This window comes from Podarcis cretensis, assembly GCF_951804945.1.
Source record: "Podarcis cretensis genome assembly, chromosome: 3".
NCBI lineage: Eukaryota > Metazoa > Chordata > Lepidosauria > Squamata > Lacertidae > Podarcis > Podarcis cretensis.
In genome coordinates, this window is record NC_137172.1 from 114,114,581 (window position 1) to 114,136,039 (window position 21,459).

General features: G+C 44.5%; 1 protein-coding gene across 9 annotated transcripts in view; it reads left to right on the forward strand.

Moving 5' to 3' along the window:
- Nucleotides 1-21,459, forward strand: part of LOC307212652 (uncharacterized protein) — a 230,559-nt gene that overhangs the window by 45,277 nt on the left and 163,823 nt on the right. For 3 of the 9 annotated variants that reach the window (XR_013837046.1, XR_013837047.1, XR_013837053.1), the window contains one exon: nucleotides 14,614-14,765. The exons of 4 other annotated variants lie outside the window; for them this stretch is intronic. The gene's annotated coding sequence lies outside the window, so the exon portion shown is untranslated. 2 more of the 9 variants (XR_013837045.1, XR_013837052.1) reach the window with 1 other exon arrangement.

The window sequence follows — 21,459 nt, forward strand, 5'->3', positions numbered from 1 at the left end:
ATGTTGTTCTGTGCCTGCGCAAACCCCAGAGATTTGTGAGAATCGTTGCCGTGTCTGCTAACACTTTGCACAGAAAAGCCAGGGCAGCAGCTTTTGATCGTGCTTTGTTTCTTCTTGGTTGAGAAACCACCCTTTGAAAAGGAGGGCTGATGAGGAAACCCGGGCTCTTGCAGCACAAAGAATGTTCTGTATCTTTCACAGTAGTTCTCTTTCAGGGTGGCTTCCACCACTCCAAAGGCACATTTCATGGAACAATTCACATCATCAATGGAACTGCTCAGCAAATGGGTGCTAAGCTCATACAACAGGCCCTGTAAGGGGACAAACATTTGTTTTCACTACATGTCAAGGCCTTTTAGTCCTAAACCAAGACTGAGCGAACTTTTTTAGGCACACCAGGAAGAACTTGAGAGAGCTTCAACTAATGGTGCTCTCAAGACCATCATGCATATTGTAGGAACATCTATGAATGTTTTGCTTTATTTGATAAGGCATTCAATTTTTCTAATATTTGGCACCAAGTGTGCAATTTGAACAAGAGGGGTGAGCAACTTGAGATTTGATGCTGGTGAATATTTTCTTTTTTAAAAAATATATTTTTTATTAAAAATTTAAACAAAACGTATTATCTTAAAACATATCATCCTTAATTCCCCCCCATTTCCCCTCCCCCTCCTTCCCATAAAACAACCCACCTTCCCCATGCCCCCCTGACTTCCCTCAGTTCCAATCTCTGGTTTCTCTATGAATGCTATTCTCTGCATGTTACAGATTTGTATGGATCCTTAATTTGTCTAGCTGTTTGTTATCGATAAAAAGTTTGTGATTGTTTATTCAAAACCCGCCAAGGAGTCCAATTCACTTTGTTGCGTCTTTAAGTGCTTTGTAAAAGGTTCCCGTTCACCTTTAAAGTCATAGTTATCCTTGTCCCATAGTTTATGTGTCAATTTTGCCAATTCTGCATAGTCCATCAGTTTCTCTTGCCATACTTCTTTCGTCGGAGTTTCCTCAGTCGGAGTTTCCTCAGTGATGCTGGTGAATATTTTCAATAGTAATCTGTCTTTTCCTTGCTGCGTATTTCAGCAAAAGTTGCAATGAATATATCTCCTTTAAGAGGAGGCAGATAATTCTGTTTTAAACAGTTTAAACTTGCAGCGGAGGAACCCTGTTTTAAAAATGAGTGATGACTTGAAAACTACAAATCTATGGTGTAACACTATAACTGCACTTAGAATACTGTTTGCAGTTCTGGTCACCTTGTCTCAAAACTGCTATTGTAGTGTTGGAAAGGGTTCTGAAAAGAGCGACCAAAGTGGTCAAGGAATGGTTGCAGTTCACCTCTTTAATTTGTTTTAATAATTTGCCACAAAGAGATCCTTGCTGGATCAGCTCAAAGGCCCATTGAGTCCACCTTCCTGTTCTCACATAGATGCCTCTGAGAGGCCTGTAAGCGGGACATAAGTCAAACAACAGCACGCTCTTCGCTGTTCTCTGCTGATGTTTTAAGCATTTCCATTTAAAATCCAAAAGGTACTTTATCAAGCTGTTTTCTGAGGAACAAGTACTGTATACAGTCACACCTCGGTTTAAATTAGCTTCAAGTTAAGTATTTTCAGGTTGCGCTCCACGGCAACCCGGAAGTAACGGAGCACGTTACTTCCGGGTTTCGCTGCTTGCGCATGCGCAGACACTAAAAATGACATCACGTGCATGCGCGGAAGTGACGAAATGCGACCCGTGCATGCGCAGATGCACAAACGCATGTTACATTTACTTCAGGATGTGAAGAGGGCGCCGGAACGGATCCCGTTCATATCCAAAGGTACCACAGTACTGAAGCAACCGTATCCTGGTTCACGCAACTACTGATTGATGTTGTGGCTGTGTTTGGTAGTAATGATGAGCCAGGTTTTCTAGTTTATTTTGAATGATCTTGGATTATTTTGCAATTTGTTGGTTGCACACAGCTCTGTCATTCCCACTTCTCTCCTTGCCTGGAAGGAGTAGGAGAAACAATCAAGGAAATTGAAGTTAAGCCTAGTTTGTTGTGATATCTGAACTCAGGACACTGGCTTCTTGCTTCCAAACATGCTAGGATTCATAAATCGACAACAAACAGTGGATTGAGGCTGTCTTGTTAGGGAGACACAAGCCAGGATCCCACCGGTGAATCCATATGACTTCATGATTTGTATTCTCCCTCTTGTTGTGGGGCAGCCTGTGCTAGCACACAGCTTGTTCATCGAAAACTATGATAAACCAGCATCCGTTGCTTGTTGTGATGTGAGTATGGCCACTGTGTGATACTGGGAATTTTGCTTTGAAATCCTAAGCATGCAAGGAAAGGCCATATCTCAATGTGTCATGTAGAAGACACAACGATCCATTCCTTTCATATTCACCCTAGGGCAGAGTTTCCCAAACCTGGGTCTCCAGCTGTTTTGGGACTATAGTTCCCATCATCCCTGATGATCCCATCCCATCATCATCACTGGTCCTGCTAGCTAGAGATGATGGGAGCTGTAGTCCAAAAAGAGCTGGAGACCCAAGTTTGGGAAATACTGCTCTAGGATGGTGATAGCTCAGTGGTAGGGCAGGTGCCCCTCATGCAGAATGCCCCAGGTTCGAACCCCAGGAAGGACTTCCTGTTAAAAGGATCTGTGACAGCAGATTGCTGCCTGAGGCCCCAGAAAGCTGCCTTTGGTCAGGGCAGACAACACTGGGTAGATGGAGTAATAGGCCTCATCCAGACTTGCTCTTGCTCCACCACTTTTCCCTGGACAAACATAATTTTTTCCACTCAATTGGAGCAAACAACCAAGATTTCTCCCGATCGTTATTTGCTCCAATTTATTGGAGTGGGGAGTGGCCTCCAAGACCGTATAACACCAGTCCTGAAATACCTACTGTCAGGGACTCAGCGGGAGCGCAGGGAGGAGAGGAGATGGAGAGCGAGGGGGAGCAATCCGAGGGCAGCGTAGGAGAATATGACAGCAGCCCGATAGATTCCATGAGCCTCTCCAGCGAATCGGAAGATTCACAGAAGGGGGCGCCGATGGGCAGGGCAAGGGGCGACCCAAGGGGGACACCCCAGAAGCAAGGGGCCAGCGGGGACTCCCAGAGCAGCAGTTGGAAATCAGGACCAGCTTCCCCACCAGAGCGTAGTGGGGGGGAGGAGTCCCAGGTGTCAGAGCCCACATATGCACCACCAGCGAGAGAAGATGAGTCAGGGTTGACCACGCCTCCATCGGAGAGTGAGTTAACGGTCAAGAGGAAAGTTGCAGGCTGGGCGCGCGCGCCAAGTTCAAATGTACAGGCGAGCAGCACAGAAGGTAGCCCGGATAGGGAACCAGGTCCTAAAGCCCGCCGGAAGGAGGGGCAAGAATCATCAGGGTCAGCGTCAGAGGAGTCCAGGAAGGATGAAACCCTAGCGGGCAGGAGGGCCCAGAGGAGAAAGGAATTTAGGAAGAGGTGGAGCAAGGCTAGAGTCTTAAACTGGTGTGGAAGGGGAGGAGACTCAGACGGGACTTCGCCGGTCTAAGGTCGAGACGTAGAGCTGCACGCTGCGGCTTTAAAATGGAAACTGAACCTCAATAAAGACTTTTGTACATAATTACAGCCTAGCGTTGGTCCTCTGTGAGCTGGGACCTGGAGGCAGCTCTGACACCTACATTTGCTTCCAGTACATTTTCGAGCACAATTCAATGTGTTGGTGCTGACCTTCAAAGCCCCAAACGGCCTCAGCCCAGTGTACCTGAAGGAGCGTCTTCACCCCCATCGTTCAGGCCGCAGACTGAGGTCCAGCTCCGAGGGCCTTCTGGCGGTTCCCTCACTGGGAGAAGTGAGGTTACAGGGAACCAGGCCTTCTCGGTGGTGACGCCCGCCCTGTGGAACGCCCTCCCATCAGATGTCAAGGAAATAAACAACTATCTGACTTTTAGAAGACATCTGAAGGCAGCCCTGTTTAGGGAAGTTTTTAATTTCTGATGTTTTTTCGTGTTTTTAATATTTTGTTGGGAGCTGCCCAGAGTGGCTGGGGAAACCCAGACAGATGGGCGGGGTATAAATTATAAAATATTATTATTATTATTATAAAGAATGTGTTTCCCAGGGGAAAGCTTCCTAAGCATGGGAAAAGCACACATACAGATGAGTTTAAGACTGCTTCATATGTTCAGTGTTTCAAGTCCTTCACCACAGAAGTCCTTAAAGAGAGGTAGCATAAAAATAAGTCTGCAAAATTTGAGCTCTGGTTTTGGGGAACTTCCTGGGCAATTTTTCTATTTTGGGGAGGAAAGCAATGCAGTGCACAGTTTGTGTGTGTGTACTGCAGGCATGTGTGATGTTAATGTCTGCTTTACATTTAACATAATGTAATGAGATTAGCTTTCAGTTGCCTCTGAAATGTGCAGGGCTACAGTCTGCTTGCATATTATTTCTTTCTTTCTTTCCGTAAGCTGACCAAATATATATGGGGCTAATGAGCACCCCAGGACTCATTAGTGGACACCTTCCTGATTTATAATGATGCTTTTTTAGAACGTTATTGAAGAATAACATTTACTTTATGACAGACCACCCTAACACTCTGACTTCTGTTGGCTTCCTTTGGTATGGCAGGTGGTTAGAGACAGTAAAATCATGGTGCTATGAAAATCAAAGCAGACTGCCAAATTTGTTACAGAGGAATCCAGGAATGGAAATAATTTTTATTCCATAGGATATAATTTATGTACCTTGGGTTTATGAAGCCTTCTATAGAACTGAGTAATCTGCTTTGAAAGGGGAAAAAAAAGTTTTAGTTTTACAAAGATCTGTGACTTTTACTAACAATTAAGATGGCTTTCCCCACAACCATCCTTCTTAGTAGGTAGGACAGTGTGAAAATGAGCATATTTACTTTTGTTTAGGCCAGAGGTGGATTGTGCTGAGACAGGGCAGGTATTTAGTAACTTCTTACCTACTGGATCTGGCATAAGAAGACATGAAATACTCTAATGGTCTTTTGGCAAGTTCTTTCTGCAGACATGACGCTTGTGGAAAAGTAATTAAAATAAGGAAGAAAATGTTGTTTTAATGTGAAAACGTTGTCCAGTGTCATCATCCTCTCCCAGCCCCTCCAAATCTCAAAAGTATTTCATCATGCAAAGATAGAAGAGTTTGGATTTGATATCCCGCTTTATCACTACCCGAAGGAGTCTGAAAGCGGCTAACATTCTCCTTTCCCTTCCTCCCCCACAACAAACACTCTGTGAGGTGAGTGGGGCTGAGAGGCTTCAGAGAAGTGTGACTAGCCCAAGATCACCCAGCAGCTGCATGTGGAGGAGCGGGGACGCGAACCCGGCTCCCCAGATTACGAGACTACCGCTCTTAACCACTACACCACACTGGCTCTTCTATAGAAGAGACTCACCTTCACACACACACACACACACACACACACACACACTGCTGCATTTGGTGATGTGAACATCTTTGTCTTCATATAACTCGAGACACCTTTTTTTAGATGATTTATAAATCAAAACAGAGGACAGGAGACAGTACCAACCTGGAGTGTAGGTAAACTGTTCACTCAGATTTAATGCCAACAGAGATGGCTGTCTATTGTTATTCATCCCTTTGACTATGTGGTTATAGCTTTCTTAGACTTATTATGTAGGGTGTAAATTAAAGCTGTTCCGTATTAGGGAAGATTATCTGAAGTGGGGTAACCTTTTTGCCTCTCCAATGAATCTGGCCGTGGTAAAACAAACTCCCCCCTCCCCATACAATCTGCCTTTGTCTAGTTTGGAACATGGTTTGGTCTTTGTCTTCAAGGGCTAGGAGAATCTCTGCTTATCCCCTTGCAGAACAGGACCCATTCCCTTGGAATCGAAGAAGAATGGTTTGCTTTTGTATGTAAGTTACTGAAATGCAGTTTTATTATTTCACAGATTCATAGAATTGTAGGGATTGAAGGGACCATGAGAGTCATTCTAGGGCAGGTTACAATGCATGAAATCAGTGAGCTACAAAACCACCATCAATTAAAACAAGTAGCCATTAAAATCTTATGCAGAAACCAACAACTATTGGACATTCCAAAGGGGCTGGGTAAAAAAATTGCACATTTTTAGGAACTATGTCAAGTGTAAGGAATAGTTAGACCAGGGGTAGCCAACATGATATCATCAATATGTTGTGTAGTCCAACATATTGGTGTAACTATTGCTTACACGTGACATAGATTCTAAAAATGCATAACTTTTTACCCAGTTGCCAAGCTTATGAACCTGATCCTTAACAGGAATGCAACCCAATCCAGAGCAGGATTACACCCTTCAACGAATGGGACCATCCACTTCCTTAATGCTTTTGTTTCTTTTCTGACTATGCTCGTAAATATTTCTAGTAGACTCCTGAATGGAGGGTTTCTTCCTTTACTTTTTGAGCCCACAAATTTCCACAAAAGCAAACCACATTAAACATTTCTGCACTAGATATATTAGGCAATCTGAAAAGTGTGTGCTGAGAATTTTCAGTTGCTTTGCTGTTGAGTGCCTATCAAGCACTTAGCCCCACCCCCATAGATAGATAGATAGATAAAAGGTAAAGGTACCCCTGCCCGTACGGGCCAGTCTTGACAGACTCTGGGGTTGTGCGCCCATCTCACTTAAGAGGCCAGGGGCCAGCGCTGTCCGGAGACACTTCCGGGTCACGTGGCCAGCGTGACATAGCTGCTCTGGCCAGAGCCAGAGCCGCACACGGAAACGCCGTTTACCTTCCCGCTGGTAAGCGGTCCCTATTTATCTACTTGCACCCGGAGGTGCTTTCGAACTGCTAGGTTGGCAAGCGCTGGGACCGAGCAGCGGGAGCGCACCCCGCCGCAGGGATTCAAACCGCCGACCTTTCGATCGGCAAGCCCTAGGCGCTGAGGCTTTAACCCACAGCGCCACCTGCGTCCCTAGATAGATAGATAGATAGATAGATAGATAGATAGATAGATATAGATAGTTTTGATCCCTCAGATTTGCACAAAATCATAAAACTGCATAAACAAATCAACAATTGGCTGGCAGTGTGTTTTTGCACACTTCTTCAGCAGGGTTTTTTTTTTTTTTTTAAAAAAAGGTATCTGCACATCAATCTACACACGTGTCCTGTCAGTACTTAGCTTGTTGGCATCCATCTGCCTTGAAAGACAATGGAGTGCATCTCTGGGGGTGTAGTCAAGCCACTGTGTTAGCAGCACCAAAGTGACCTCCCTGGGGCACAAGCCTGGGCAGTGAATATGGAGGTCCTGGGCTGCGCAGATGACAAGACTCCCCTCTCAGCCTCACTGATGTGGTCCAGAGGGAAGCAGAGCAAGACGTTTGGTACCAGCTTGGTTGCAGGAGTTGCTGGAAGGAGGCGTACAAGATGCCATCGAACTGTCTTAGGGACTCCAGATTTCTGTAGGGTTTGCTCCTTAGCCTTTTTCTTCTCTCTAAGACGTCCTGCAAGGCAGCGGAGGTTTTCCTTCTCCTTGGTGGGCTACCTTCCTGGGTTGGGCAAGCCCCATCTGCCCCTCACCTCTCTCAACTGGCAGAATAGATTCCACACACAAACACAAAAGGGAATATCTAATGATAGGAACAGGAAAGACCAAAGTTGTTCCTCATATACAAAATAATAATAATAATAATAATAATAATAATAATAATAATAATAATAATTTATTTATACCCCACCCATCCAGCTGGGTTTCCCCAGCCACTCTGGGCTGCTCCCAACAGATTAAAAGCAGAAGAAAACATCAAATATTAAAAACTTCCCTAAACAGGGCTGCCTTCAGATGTCTTCTAAAAGTCAGATAGTTGTTTATTTCCTTGACATCTGATGGAAGGGCTTTCCACAGGGCGGGTGCCACCACCGAGAAGGCCCTCTGCCTGGTTCCCTCTAACCTCACTTCTCGCAGTGAGGGAACCACCAGAAGGCCCTTGGAGCTGGACCTTGATGTCTGGGCTGAATGATGGGGGTGGAGACGCTCCTTCAGGTATACTGTGCTGAGGCCATTTAGGGCTTTCACAGTGAGCACCAACACTTTGAATTGTGCTCGGAAACGTACTGGAAGCCAATGTAGATCTTTCAGGACCGGTGTTATATGGTCCCAGTGGCTGTTCCCAGTCACCAGACTAGCTGCCACATTCTGGATCAGTTGTAGTTTCCGGGTCACCTTCAAAGATAGCCCCGCGTAGAGCGCATTACGGTAGTCCTAGCGGGAGATAGGGTAACTATTCAAATACATGTGGGTGTGGACTACTCTGGTCTGATTGGATTAACAGCTAAATAGTGCTCAAATGTGGACAAGCTGTGTCTCTAGTTCTGTGGAACTCATTCTCTATTATGTTTATAGTAGACGTGCAGAAAATTGAAGTATTGGCTGTAGAAACTACACCCATGCCCCCCTCCCCCCCTTTTGCTTCTGCACCTGTAGTACCGAGGTATAGTAAATCCAGAAACTGCTGCTGGTAACTTGAAGAGTAGTTCACTAGGGAAAGGCAAATCAGTTAGCTGATTGAAACAATAGAAATCCCTTAGAAAAGCTGTAACTTCCAGGCCAATGCTACTGTTAAGTTTCCTAAATCATTGCTATTGGGAAAAGCATTAGTCCGCAGAATGGCTTTCGCATGCTCCTTATTCTGGCTAGATGCTAGGCTGATGGGAGACAAATTAAGAAATTTGGCTACGTTTCCTAAAACTGTTCTGCACATGATTCTGCATCTGCAGTTTCCATTCAAGGTAATGGGACATCTGGATGTAGAATGGACCTGAAATTTCTCAGAAGACTTTTTTTCCCCTGAGAAAATATCTGAAATTTTCTTTTCATTCCTTTATGGAAAATGTCTATTTCTGAAGACAACACTCCCCCTCTCAATATTATTCACTGTGTTTTTGCTGGTGGTCAAGATTCCCACCTCAGGGCTGCCAAGAGATGAGCAGAAAGGTTCTGGGTCTATGGGACCAGCTTTCATTTTTTAAAAATGTTCCTGTGTGTTGGGAGGGGGAATATAAACTTACCTGTTACTGCTCCATCTGCAATGAGGCATCCTAACCTGGCCACTTCACTCAGGAACATTCTACCATATGTGGTGGATATGTAGGAAAATACAGGTATTCTGGGAGAGTATCCATGCAGAACTGCAAAAAATGCTAAAGATCTCTTTCAATAAAAAACCAGAGGCCTACCTCCTGGGAATAACAGATTTGGATATTCCACAAAAGAGGAAGGGTATCTTTTTATATGCGACGGTGGCAGCAAGAGTTTTGATCGCAGCAAAATGGAAGAGTAATGAAATCCCCTCTATACAAGATTGGATCCAAAAGCTGACAGAATATGCTGAATGAGATGGTTTATCAGAAAAAATAAAGAATAAATCAAAACAGGAAATTGTTTCAAAATGGGAGGTTTTCAAAGAATATCTGAAAAATAAATGTAGTAGTTTAAATTCTGTTGCAGCATTCGAGGAACTTCAGTAATAGTTGCAAGGTAGATATAAGAAATTAGATTTATTAAGAATAAGTTTAATTATGATAAAAGTGTGTATTGGCAATAAGTAATATGAATTTGAAATATGGAATAGATGGGAGGTTGGGTCTTTAGTGTTAAGACCAATAGATGTATTATTATTTGCTAAGAAAATTATGTGTTTATGTTTATTCTTGTGTGTAATTTGGTATTTGTGTTCTTTTTCTTTTTTCTTGTTGTATCAATAAACTTTATTAAAAAATAAAAAATAAAAAAAATAACCTGGCCACTTCAAGAGCTGTTATTGAGCTCACCGTGGTCCTTTTGCACACCCAGTAGAAGATCAGTGATTGTGGGGGATCCCCTTAGTATATCCCCCCATTAAGTACAGTGGTACCTCGGGTTAAATACTTAATTTGTTCCGGAGGCCCGTTCTTAACCTGAAACTGTTCTTAACCTGAAGCACCCCTTTAGCTAGTGGGGCCTCCTGCTGCTGCAGCGCTGCCGGAGCACGATTTCTGTTCTCATCCTGAAGCAAAGTTCTTAACCCGAAGTACTATTTCTGGGTTAGCGGAGTCTGTAACCTGAAGCATATGTAACCTGAGGCGTATGTAACCCGAGGTACCACTGTACATGGATATGGGTTGCATCACTGCCTAAGGCTTACTCCCCGAGTAAAGCTTCTCGGTTCAAGTGGGGCTTTTCTTTCTTCTACAGTGGTACCTCAAGTTACAAACGCCTCAGGTTACAAATGCTTCAGGTGACAAACTCCGCTAGCCTGGAAGAGTTACCTTGAGTTGAGAACTTTGCCCCAGGATGAGAACGGAAATCGTGTGCCGGCAGCGCAGCGGCAGCAAGAAGCCCCATTAGCGAAAGCATGCCTCTAGTTAAGAACAGTTTCAGGTTAAGAACAGACCTCTGGAACGGATTACGTTCGTAACTAGAGGTACCATTGTACTTTCATATGTGATACTGCACTTGGGTTTTGCTTGGGGACTTCCCATGGCATCTGCTTTGCGACAGTGAGAACAGATGCTGGACTGGATGGGCCCTTAGTGTGATCCTGCAGGGCCTATTTTATATTATAGTTCCATGGATCTTACAGATTTCCTTGAAGGATCTGATTAGTCACTGTACTAGATGAACTCAACTAGGTGGACCCGCCAGAGTAAGCCTCTTTCTCTGCAGTCTTTTTTTGGATATAAATATTTTATTTGGTTTCAAGATTCAAAATTACGTTTTAACGCTCAATAATTATAATCCTGTTCTACAATACTAATGACTTCCTGCTCAGCCATCATCAGTGTTTATAACTGTAATTACATATAATTGCATTTTAAAGTTCTGTCACATCGACTTCCATCCTCTTTAACAAGTTTCTTAATATAATCTATTATTTCCCCCCCCTTAAACTTCAAACCCCGCTGTGGACTTCATATATAAAGAGTTACTTTTAAAATAAACTAGAAAAGGTTTCCAGTCCTCACGGAAAGAATCTTACACTTGTCTCATCAGTGCCATCAGTTTAGCTATCTCTGCATATTCTCTGCACTCTTTTTTAAAAAAAATATTTTTGTTATTTTTTTACACAAAATTTGAAATGACTAAATTCACTTTCAATATAATAATTTCTTACATTTCGACTTCCTATCCTTACGTCTGTGATGTTTCTGTTGTATCCCTTTATCTCCTGCCTTCCCTATTATTCAAATCCTGCTTGCAATTTCATTTGACTATAGTTTTCCCCCTCAAATAGTCCAAAAAGAATTTCCACTCTGACAGAATTCTCTTTCTCTCTTTATTTTGTTTAAGCATTTTTACAACTTATATATGCATCATACAATATTCCTCATTATCTCTTATCCTCAGACTTCCCAGTCCATCTCTCCATGGCATTCCAGGTAGTCTTTTGTTGGCTGCATAATCTATTATACCACCCATTTTCATCTCAAATCTTCCTTTATTTAATGTTGCCTGCTGCTCATATGTTCATTCCTACTTGTAGGTTGATTATTATACCCTCTAAGATACTCTTCAAAACACTTTGAGTATCTTTGACAATATTCTCATCTTTCTGATCTCTTATTTTTGCTGCCATCTCTGCATAGTCCATCCATATTCTATTCACATCCTGTTCATAACTATTAGGTCATGATGTTCCCTCAAGTGCTTCTGGTAAGGAATGGCCTTGATATAAATATCTTTTAACCGTTTTTCTGATATAGGCAGCTTGCATGGGTTATCTTGTGCTGAAGTACCAGTGCTCATTTAATAGGGATGCGGGTGGTACTGTGGTCTAAACCACCGAGCCTCTTGGGCTTGCCAATCAGAAGGTCGGCAGTTCAAATCCCTGTGACAGGGTGAATTCCCATTTCTCTGTCCCAGCTCCTGCCAACCTAGCAGTTCGAAAGCACACCGGTGCTACTAGATAAATAGGTATCGCTGTGGAGGGAAGGTAAACGGCATTTCTGTGCACTCTGGTATCCGTCATGGTGTCCCGTTGTGCCAGAAGTGGTTTAGTCATGCTGGCCACATGACCTGGAAAGCTACCTGTGGACAAACGCTGGCTCCTTCGGCCTGAAAGTGCGATGAGTGCCGCAACCCCATAGTCGCCTTCAACTGGACTTAACCGCCCAGGGATAATTTACCTTACCTTTTTTTCTTTCTTTTTTGGTGTATTTACTTATTGCACAAAATAACTGCAGTCACCTATTCATTTTGCTATTCTTCATTAACTTGGAATGGGATGGTGCCTCAGGATGTTTGTTTGATCTCAAGATTTCGAGGTTAAGCAACTAGCAGAACCACAAAAACTTGGTTCATTTCACCAAGGGCTCATAATCACCGCAGCATAGAGCTTTCACCTGAGGACTGACAATTAATAGCAATACTCTTAATCCTCTGTTGCTTACTGACACCAGTCTCAGAGGTGGGTTGTGTTAAAGCAACATTGTGCCCTATATTCCCATGGACTTGTACTGTGGAGGCTTGCCTTCTGCTTCTCTGTATTAACGTTCCAGTTTTGCCTGCTGCTAGTCAACAGACAAAACCAAAAGCTGGGGAATAGATTACAATACCCCAAAGAGCGGAAAATTAAAAAGAAAAACCTCTTGCTGTTGGGCTCAAGTGCGAACACCACTGCACCTGGAGATGAAGGATAAAAGGCTGTATTCATACAATTTTGCTCTTGTTCGAAAAGCCAAGTAGCAGAGGCTGCCACGTCACGAGTGATTCAGGAGGTCTTCCTTACTTTGGATTAATCATATAAAAGTGGTGGGGGTGGGGAGTAAATGATATCCTGTTGGAAAGAATATTATGTCTGAGTGGTGCATGCATTGATTTTATTATGGCATAGTAGCTAGAAGTTCTTAGACATCTGTGAGATGAATCATAGTCCACAGAACAGGAGCAATTAGCTACATTTTAGGCCAGGAAAGGTCTTGGAAGGTGTCTAATTGAGTGACTTGCAACAGTGCCAGGAAACAATGTGAATTTGACAAGAATCCCACAATTCACATCTACATTGGCCCAGGAGGGACGTAATTTGTTAGCATGTACGTATTACCCTAGATAACCAATCCAATTCATTTCAGCAACCACCAAAGCCAGACATGTTTGGCTAAAGACGTTTAAAAGTAAAGGATGTCGTTAAAGACAAATCACTTTACAAGCTATTATTAAAACTGTGATCATTTAAACATTAAAAGGAGTTTTTCTGGCATTCAAGGCCACACATTCTGTACAGACTAAGTTAAAAAGAAGCTTTGTAGAACTCTTTTTAAAAAAACAAAAACAGGGGTCCGTAGTTAATAAATCCGAAGGACCTTGTTAACCAAAGTGACATTCTATGCATGACAAATACAGCAGTTTTGTAAAGGAAAATAGGGTGGGGGTGGGGAGTTGGATTATATTTAGTTTGTGTGAAACATTCTGGCTTTTTTTATATGGATATTTCTGCTTTTTCCAGCAGCTGCGTTGCATGTTTCGGCTTATTCCTTATGGCTATTCAGCTTTTGCTATTGCCTATGGTTCCCTGTTCAAAACAGTGACATTATTATTATTATTATTATTATTATTATTATTATGCCTTGAGATGGGCTATTGCTCACTGCACAAAAGTGGTGCATGTTCCTATGCTGGACTGTTGCTTATCACTTTCCCGGTGAAAGCACTGGCCTTGCTAACGGTTACATATCTGGTCTGAGCTGTTCCAATCAATGCCCATGTCTTATCAAATAGTCGTTCTAGGTGGTGTTGTGCAGGTTGTCCTCTCGACAGTGGTGCCAACTTGAATAAAATATTGTGGGTATTGTGGGTGAACATATCAGATGACACAGTGATTCTTCAAACAGCTCTTGTTTGTTCACAGGCCAGAACTGAACTGAACTGAAGGGTTCAGCCAACCTGCTTATATAGAGCTCCACTACAACGCAACTGTAACACTTTCTGTAACTATCCAATCACTGAACGTCACTTTCAATCCCTTATTTGCATATGTGGACCTGAGTGAAAACTATCTACAGTATTCCCCCTGCTGGCCCAGGGTGAGAACTTCAGTACATAACTGTGGGGGCCCAGGTAAGCCCCACCCCAAATAATCGATCACAAGGCACAGTGCAAGCACACCATTTGAATGGGAATGCCCATCAACCTGGGCCCCTCAAATATTTTATTGTGGGGGCCGAAGCCCCCACGGTCCCTAGGAGTTGGCTCCTATCCCTCTCGATCAGGGCTGGACCAAGATATTTTGGCACCAGAGGCAAACTGCTAAGTGACCTATTCCCTGTTTTGTAATTGTGAACATGTGGAATTACTGAGAGGAGACTGAACAATGTACACTGAACAAACTGAAGTTTTTTGTAACTGATTTTCTGGATGCTGGCAAGTTGTACCTGGGAAAGGGGGCTTTGGCTGCAAAGACGCCTGTGTTTCCAGCAATGGTGTATAAGTTTCTTACGTTGTGGCTCTAGCTGAGTAAACCCTCCACTCATCGATGTGGCTGCACTGTCATCATCAACCTTTAGTGTCCATGCCAAGTCAGTGGCAGTCATGACTGCAGGGAGGACGGGAATGAAGAATTAATTGTCCAACAATTACTGCATCTTTATTTCATCTTCCCACAGTTATTAGTGAGCCTAAGCTCCCCACATCCTTTTCCGCACCTCTGCACAGAAGTCCTCCTGCCTCCAGGGACTGATGCCTTAGGTCTGTGAGCCCACTTCTGTACGACTTTATTGCTCCTGTGAAATCTCATTGCTCTCATAGTTAATATATTTGTTCCATTTCACAGTGGGATACTGTCTGTTTCCAGATGTCTGCTTAAGTAAGCAATGGGGGCGTATCTGAGACTGACATCTGAGTTTTTCAGACACAGAAGTATGAGGGGGAGTCGAGTCAGAAGGTACCGCTTTTCAGAAGCTCTTTGATCTGTAGTGCATCTGTTCATCAATAAAATGTTTCTTTTGAAAAGAATACTATAATCACAGGCATTATGTTGTGTGGAGCAGAATATTGGTAGGAAAGGACCGGGGTGGGGGGTGAGGGGTGGAAGGAAAGGGGATAATATTGTCCACAAACTGGCATATGTAGCTTAGGAAAATTGCATTGCTGGAGTAAGCCAGTTAAATGTGAACATTAAGAAGTTCTGTGTTTATCATAAATTCCCTCCAGATGTGAAGTTTGCTAGCGCTTGCTTCAAATGTATGGCAAATGCTTTGTGGCTTAAGTAGGTGTTGTGCAAATAGAACAGAAAGCAATTGCTACAGATCTGTGATGACAAGTTGACGGAATGGAGGAAGTTTAGCTTTGAAGAGATTGATGGGGCAGATTTTACAGCCCAGCAGATTTCAAACCTGTATCTGTGCAATCCACAAGATGGCAACACATTCTTCCGTAACGCCGCTGATGATAAGACCAGAGGGAATGGCTTCAGACTCAAGAGAGATAATTTCAGCTAAGCAAAAATAAGAAACTGGGAGGGCGGACTGGAAAATCATCCCAGTTTGAATGAGGTCAACGCCGTGGGAGATCTTTCAAATGGGTTCAAAATAGAACTTGCAGCATTTTGTTGCAGGTCACGCTGTAACCACTGCTCTTAAGAGGAATGTCCCTGTTCTGGACTCCTGCCAGCCTGCAGCAGAAGCTTTGTAGCACTTTAATGGAGCTCATGGGCAGCGTTTGCATGTTCAGGAGCAGCTGACAGGAGGGGCAGTGGCACATAACCGGTCCCCTGGCACTAGCATCACTGCAGCTTATCAGGAGAGGTGAGGTCAGCACGGTGTGGACACCCCATATCCACCCATGTTTCAGCACACAAACACACCTGGAAAGCTGCAGCAATCCCGGTGCTAGGAGGCCAGGTCAGTTCTGCCTCCCCTCCCTGCCAGCTGATCCAGGTGTGTGTGTGGGGGGGTGAGTTTTCAGAAAAGGGAAAAGGGAAAAGGGAAAAAAATGACATTGGTTTTTCTTAAGCCTACCCCTCCTGTGCCATTTAAAGCTGGATATGGCTATTAGTATGGGACACGGGTGGCGCTGTGGGTTAAACCACAGAGCCTAGGACTTGCTGATCAGAAGGTTGGCAGTTCGAATCCCCGCAACGGGGTGAGCTCCCATTGCTCGGTCCCTGCTCCTGCCCACCTAGCAGTTTGAAAGCACGAAGTGCAAGTAGATAAATAGGTACTGCTCCAGCGGGAAGGTAAACGGCATTTCTGTGCACTGCTCTGGTTCGCCAGAAGCGGCTTAGTCATGCTGGCCACATGACCTGGAAGCTGTACGCTGGCTCCCTCGGCCAATAAAGCGAGATGAGCACCGCAACCCCAGAGTTGGCCACGACTGGACCTAATGGTCAGGGGTCCCTTTACCTTTACCTTTATGGCTATTAGTGCTGAACCCGAGCTCTTTATTGCTGTTTAGACAGAGGTTCTACAGAATGGGGGAAGTATCCTTTATCTTTCCCCTCTCCTGAAACCTCCAACATACAGTGCAGCAATGAGAGTTTTTGAATCTTGTGTTGTGCATCCTCCAAACCCCAGTCCTCCCCTCCTAAGATACTACACTGTTAAGGGCTTCATAATGGTGGGAATCCCTTGCAAGTGACCGCAGTTCCTGGAGACACAGTCAGGTCTTGCATCCATAGCAGTGACCAGAGGAGGATTGACTGCTGGGCAGAGTGCAGAGAGAAGAAATGCCTTGGTGCATCTGCAGCAGCACAACTGGATGCCTTCATCTGCCCCAGCTGCAACAAAATATAAAGGTAAAGGTAAAGATACCCCTGACCATTAGGTCCAGTCGTGGCTGACTCTGGGGTTGCGGCGCTCATCTCGCTTTATTGGCCAAGGGAGCTGGCGTACAGCTTCTGGGTCATGTGGCCAGCATGACTAAGCCGCTTCTGGCGAACCAGAGCAGTGCACAGAAACACCCTTTAGCTTCCTGCCGGAACGGTACCTATTTATCTACTTGCACGTTGACGTGCTTTCAAACTGCTAGGTGGGCAGGAGCAGGGACTGAGCAATGGGAGCTCACCCCATCGTGGGGATTCGAACTGCCGACCTTCTGATCGGCAAGTCCTAGGCTCTGTGGTTTAACCTACAGTGCCACCTGCGTCCCTAATCAAGACAACTAGCATTTGGCTAAACCTGACCCCAAATCTGTTTAGCAGACATTTCATCACCATTACCAATAGCCACTAATAGACGTCTGGTCAACTCAGCTGATGCCTATCCACTACTTTGCACTGGCCCTAAAGATGACACACCAGTAACATTGACTGGACTGAACCTTAACAGGTGAGTAGAGAGATAGTTCATGAGGTGTGAGAGTCCCAGTGTGTCCAAAGCTTTGTTAAAACCAATACCTTGAGCCCAGAAGGAAATTGGCAAGTCCTAGGCTCTGTGATTTAACCCACAGTGCCACCCGCATCCCGTGCAACAAAATATGTTTCTCCTTTATTGGTCTCTACAGCCACAGCAGACACTGCAACTCTCTGACGGTTAAACTTCACTCCCAAAGGCACACTTCTGCATTGTTTCCCAAGACAGACAGATGCCTGCGATGGGCTTCAGCGGCCACATGCCTCTCCTCCTTGCTTCACTTTCCTTCTCTAACCCTCTGGGGGCATCTTCAACATTTTGTGCTCTAACTACTCTCAGCATTGTGCAGCAATTACCTGGAAGCTCCTAGGTCCTTGTTGAGCTATGCATTAACATTTCTCATTCTTTTAACTTGCAAGTTTTGGAATACCCATGGAGTCCCTGAATGTGTAGAAACAGCATCATTTTGGGGTTGTTCCATTGTTGCTTCCAAACTGTTCAGTACATGATTACCCAAGTTTCGAATGAGAATCAAATTTGCATGAAGAGGGGATGGAGATAAAAACAGATTTGTTGTGACTGTGAGAGAGGAGTTGGGAATTGGCTCACATATTCAGATTCTGAATCACAAATCCAGCATGCAGGGGACTTCTGCCTAATATTCATTCCCTCCCGGCCATTTTTCCCTTCTACACTGCCAAGAGGAATGAGAGGAAAGGCGTTGGTAGCACATGCCAAAATTATTCCTGCAATTCTAACACTAGTTGGTTTAGGTTAGAAGTGCAATACCCCTGCCATCAACAATACAGGAGAAGATGACAAAGGATCAGCAGTTCAGGAATGCAGTGATGTTCCTTCGGCAATTTTTGACTTTGGGATGTGAATGTACCTGCGAGCATTTCTAGACTTCCACTATATCAAGGTCAGATTCAGGCACATATCAGTAAATACGGGTTGTGCAGTTATAATGGATTGGGAGATCTTGAGTGACAAACCCCCTTCTTCAAATGACCAGCCTTTTCGCGGGGTTCGAATCCCCGCGACGGGGTGAGCTCCCGTTGCTCGGTCCCTGCTCCTGACAACCTAGCAGTTCGAAAGCACGTCAAAGTGCAAGTAGATAAATAGGTACCACTCCTGCGGGAAGGTAAATGGTGTTTCCGTGCACTGCTCTGGTTCGCCAGAAGTGGCTTAGTCATGCTGGCCACATGACCCGGAAGCTGTACCCTGGCTCCCTTGGCCAATAAAGCAAGATGAGCGCCGCAACCCCAGAGTTGGTCACGACTGGATCTAATGGTCAGGGTTCCCTTTAGCTATATAAGGTCAGAAGTACAAATATATCAATAAGCTTTGATAAAATGTGCAATGTTGGTAACAGCGTGTGGGTACATATGGATAGAACCAACCTTGCAACATGAGCAGTAGGCAACAATGAAATCCAATTTGCCTTTGTTTAACCCTACTGTTTTGTGTCAACACTATGCATGGGAACGTTAAACAAACATACAAACACATAGCATTTCCCCAATCTGCCCTTCAGCTGCAGCAATTCCTTCCATCATATTTATGCAAAGCAAGTAAGCAGAGAGGGCCAAGGTTGAATTTCAGCTTGATTTGTAATGATTAATGTTGCAGCAGAAAACAACTGGCATAGAGGGTGAATTAAAGGGGGGAGTTGTTCTGTTTACATCTTGACACTGATACCTCCTGGTAACTTGTTGAAGGGGAGAAAGGATTCCCTTTCTGCTTCGAAAGTAACAGACCAGAGTTTTTCTAGGCCATACTCCAGCACTGTGACCGGGAAAAGCAAACAAATAGAATCTCCTCATGGTGTTTAGCATGGCCCTGGGATTTCGGTGCCAGCTCAGTGTGTACAGAGTTATTTGCACACTCCAGGGGAATCCGCTTGATGCCAATGCAATAGAAAGATGAGGGCCTCCCTTCCGCCCCCCCCATTCAACAATTCTCAGGGATTGTCCCTTCCCCCACCACGATCGTTTCCTGCTATAGAATCAATTGCAGAGTTCGCTGTGAGGGACTCAGAAGGCTGTTTCTCGTTTTTTTTTAAATGAGCTGTGAAGATTTTTCGGTGGGAGCAGCGGGCGTGGTGCTGCAGAACTGTTCTACTGACAGGGATTGCTTTCGCTTATCTAGATGGGACAGGGATGAGGTCAGGGCTCCGTAGCTGCACCTGAACAGTCCTGGCTTCACTAGCCGATTGCTCTGTTGTCACACCATTCAGGTAATGGTAGTAGTGCAGAACCTCCAAGTGTCCTATTTTCCAGGGAAGGCCCTGAATTTGCATAAGCCATCTCAGTTTCAGATTTGATCCCAAAATGTCGCGATTTTCATTAGGATGTCCCAATTTTCATTGGATAAATGTTGGAGGTTATGGAATAAAGGTAAAGGTCCAGTCGTGGACGACTCTGGGGTTGCAGCACTCATCTTGCTTTACAGGCCAAGGGAGCCAGCGTTTGTCCGCAGACAGCTTTTCTGGCTCATGTGGCCAGCATGACTAAGCCGCTTCTGGCGAAACCAGAGCAGCGCATGGAAACAGCGTTTACCTTCCCGCCAAAGCGGTACCTATTTATCTACTTGCACTTTGACATGGTTTTGAACTGCTAGGTGGGTAGGAGCTAGGAATGAACAACGGGAGCTCACCAAGTCATGGAGATTCAAACCGCCGACCTTCTGATTGGCAAGCCCTAGGCTCAGTGGTTTAGACCACAGCGCCACCCGCGTCCCACTGGGTATGGAATAGGGCGTTCCTATTTTCATCAGAGAAATGTTGGAGGAGTATCGCTGTTGGCAGCTCCACAGCACCACCACACCGGCAAATCCTTCTTTTCAGGCAAGCTTTTTACAACTAAGATGTTGTTTAACCCCACCTCTCTCTCTTTAATCCACAGTTGTACTGACGTTACATTATTGGTGCTGTAATTTTAATGGCACTCTCATTTGTTTTTAAATGGTAACCCTCTTTGATGTCATTTGTTGAAAAGCAGTCTGTGCATTTGCCCAACAAACAAATGGCCTGATGAAACGGCGGTGTTTCCACCTGCTTCCTAAACACCAGAAGGGAGCCGGCTGCGAAGGTCTGCAGCATTCCATAAGAGGAGTGCCACAACTAATAAGGCCCTGCTGCTTGTGGGTGGTAGACTTGTAGAGGCAGCATCTGGAGTAAGGCTCCTTCAGGTGACCTATGTGTCCAGTGAGCTGTGCACAAGAGGAGAAATTTGCTGGCACTTGGCCTGTCTTTTGAGTTGTTTGGATTTTTTCGGATGAGAGAAAATTAAGACCGAACAACTGGATTGGTCCTGGATTTCTAGGATTAAGGGATAGATTTATGAAGTGGTAAACAGAAGAAGTCAAAATAAATTTAAAAAATTTAAAAAATTGTCCAGTAGCACCTTAGAGACCAACTAAGTTTGTTCTAGCTGAAGAAGTGTGCATGCACCCTTAAGCTTATAGCCAGAACAAACTTAGTTGGTCTCTAAGGTAAATGTAAAGGTAAAGGACCCCTGACAGTTAAGTCCATTCACGAATGACTCAGGGGTTGCGGTGCTTATCTCATTTTACTGGCCGAGGGAGCCAAAGTTTGTCCGCAGACAGTTTTCCCCAGTCTACTGGACAATTTTTTAATTTATTTTGACTGCGTCAGACCAACACAGCAACCTACCTGAATCTAAACAGAAGAAGGTAGTCCTTTTTTCTTCTCCCAGTATGGCAGACAGTTGTTAGATGAGGGAGCAACTTCCTGTGGGAAATGTAATTACTTTTGCCATTCCCTTTTCATGTTCAAGATCTGCCCCTATAATCAAGTGCTGTATTCATTCTCCAAAGCTCTGCTGTTTATACTCACAGCATCATATACATAAGTCTTCACAACACTGGAGGCAGCCTGGTCAACCATTCCTAGAAAGTCTCACTAGGTGGGGTAGTACCTCTGGAAAACCACAAACAGAAGCTGAGACTGTGTGCTAGCTTTGTTCAGGGAGCTTTTGGCGGGGAAGACAGGTTGGCCCTCTTCCTTCTCCTGCCACATTACTGCACAGTACTGTTACCCAGTTTCCTTTCCCCTTCTCTCATTTTAAAGGCTCAGCTTTGGACGTGGTGAGTGTTAGGAGGACAGCACCCTTTTCGACCATAAGAAAAAAGTTACCC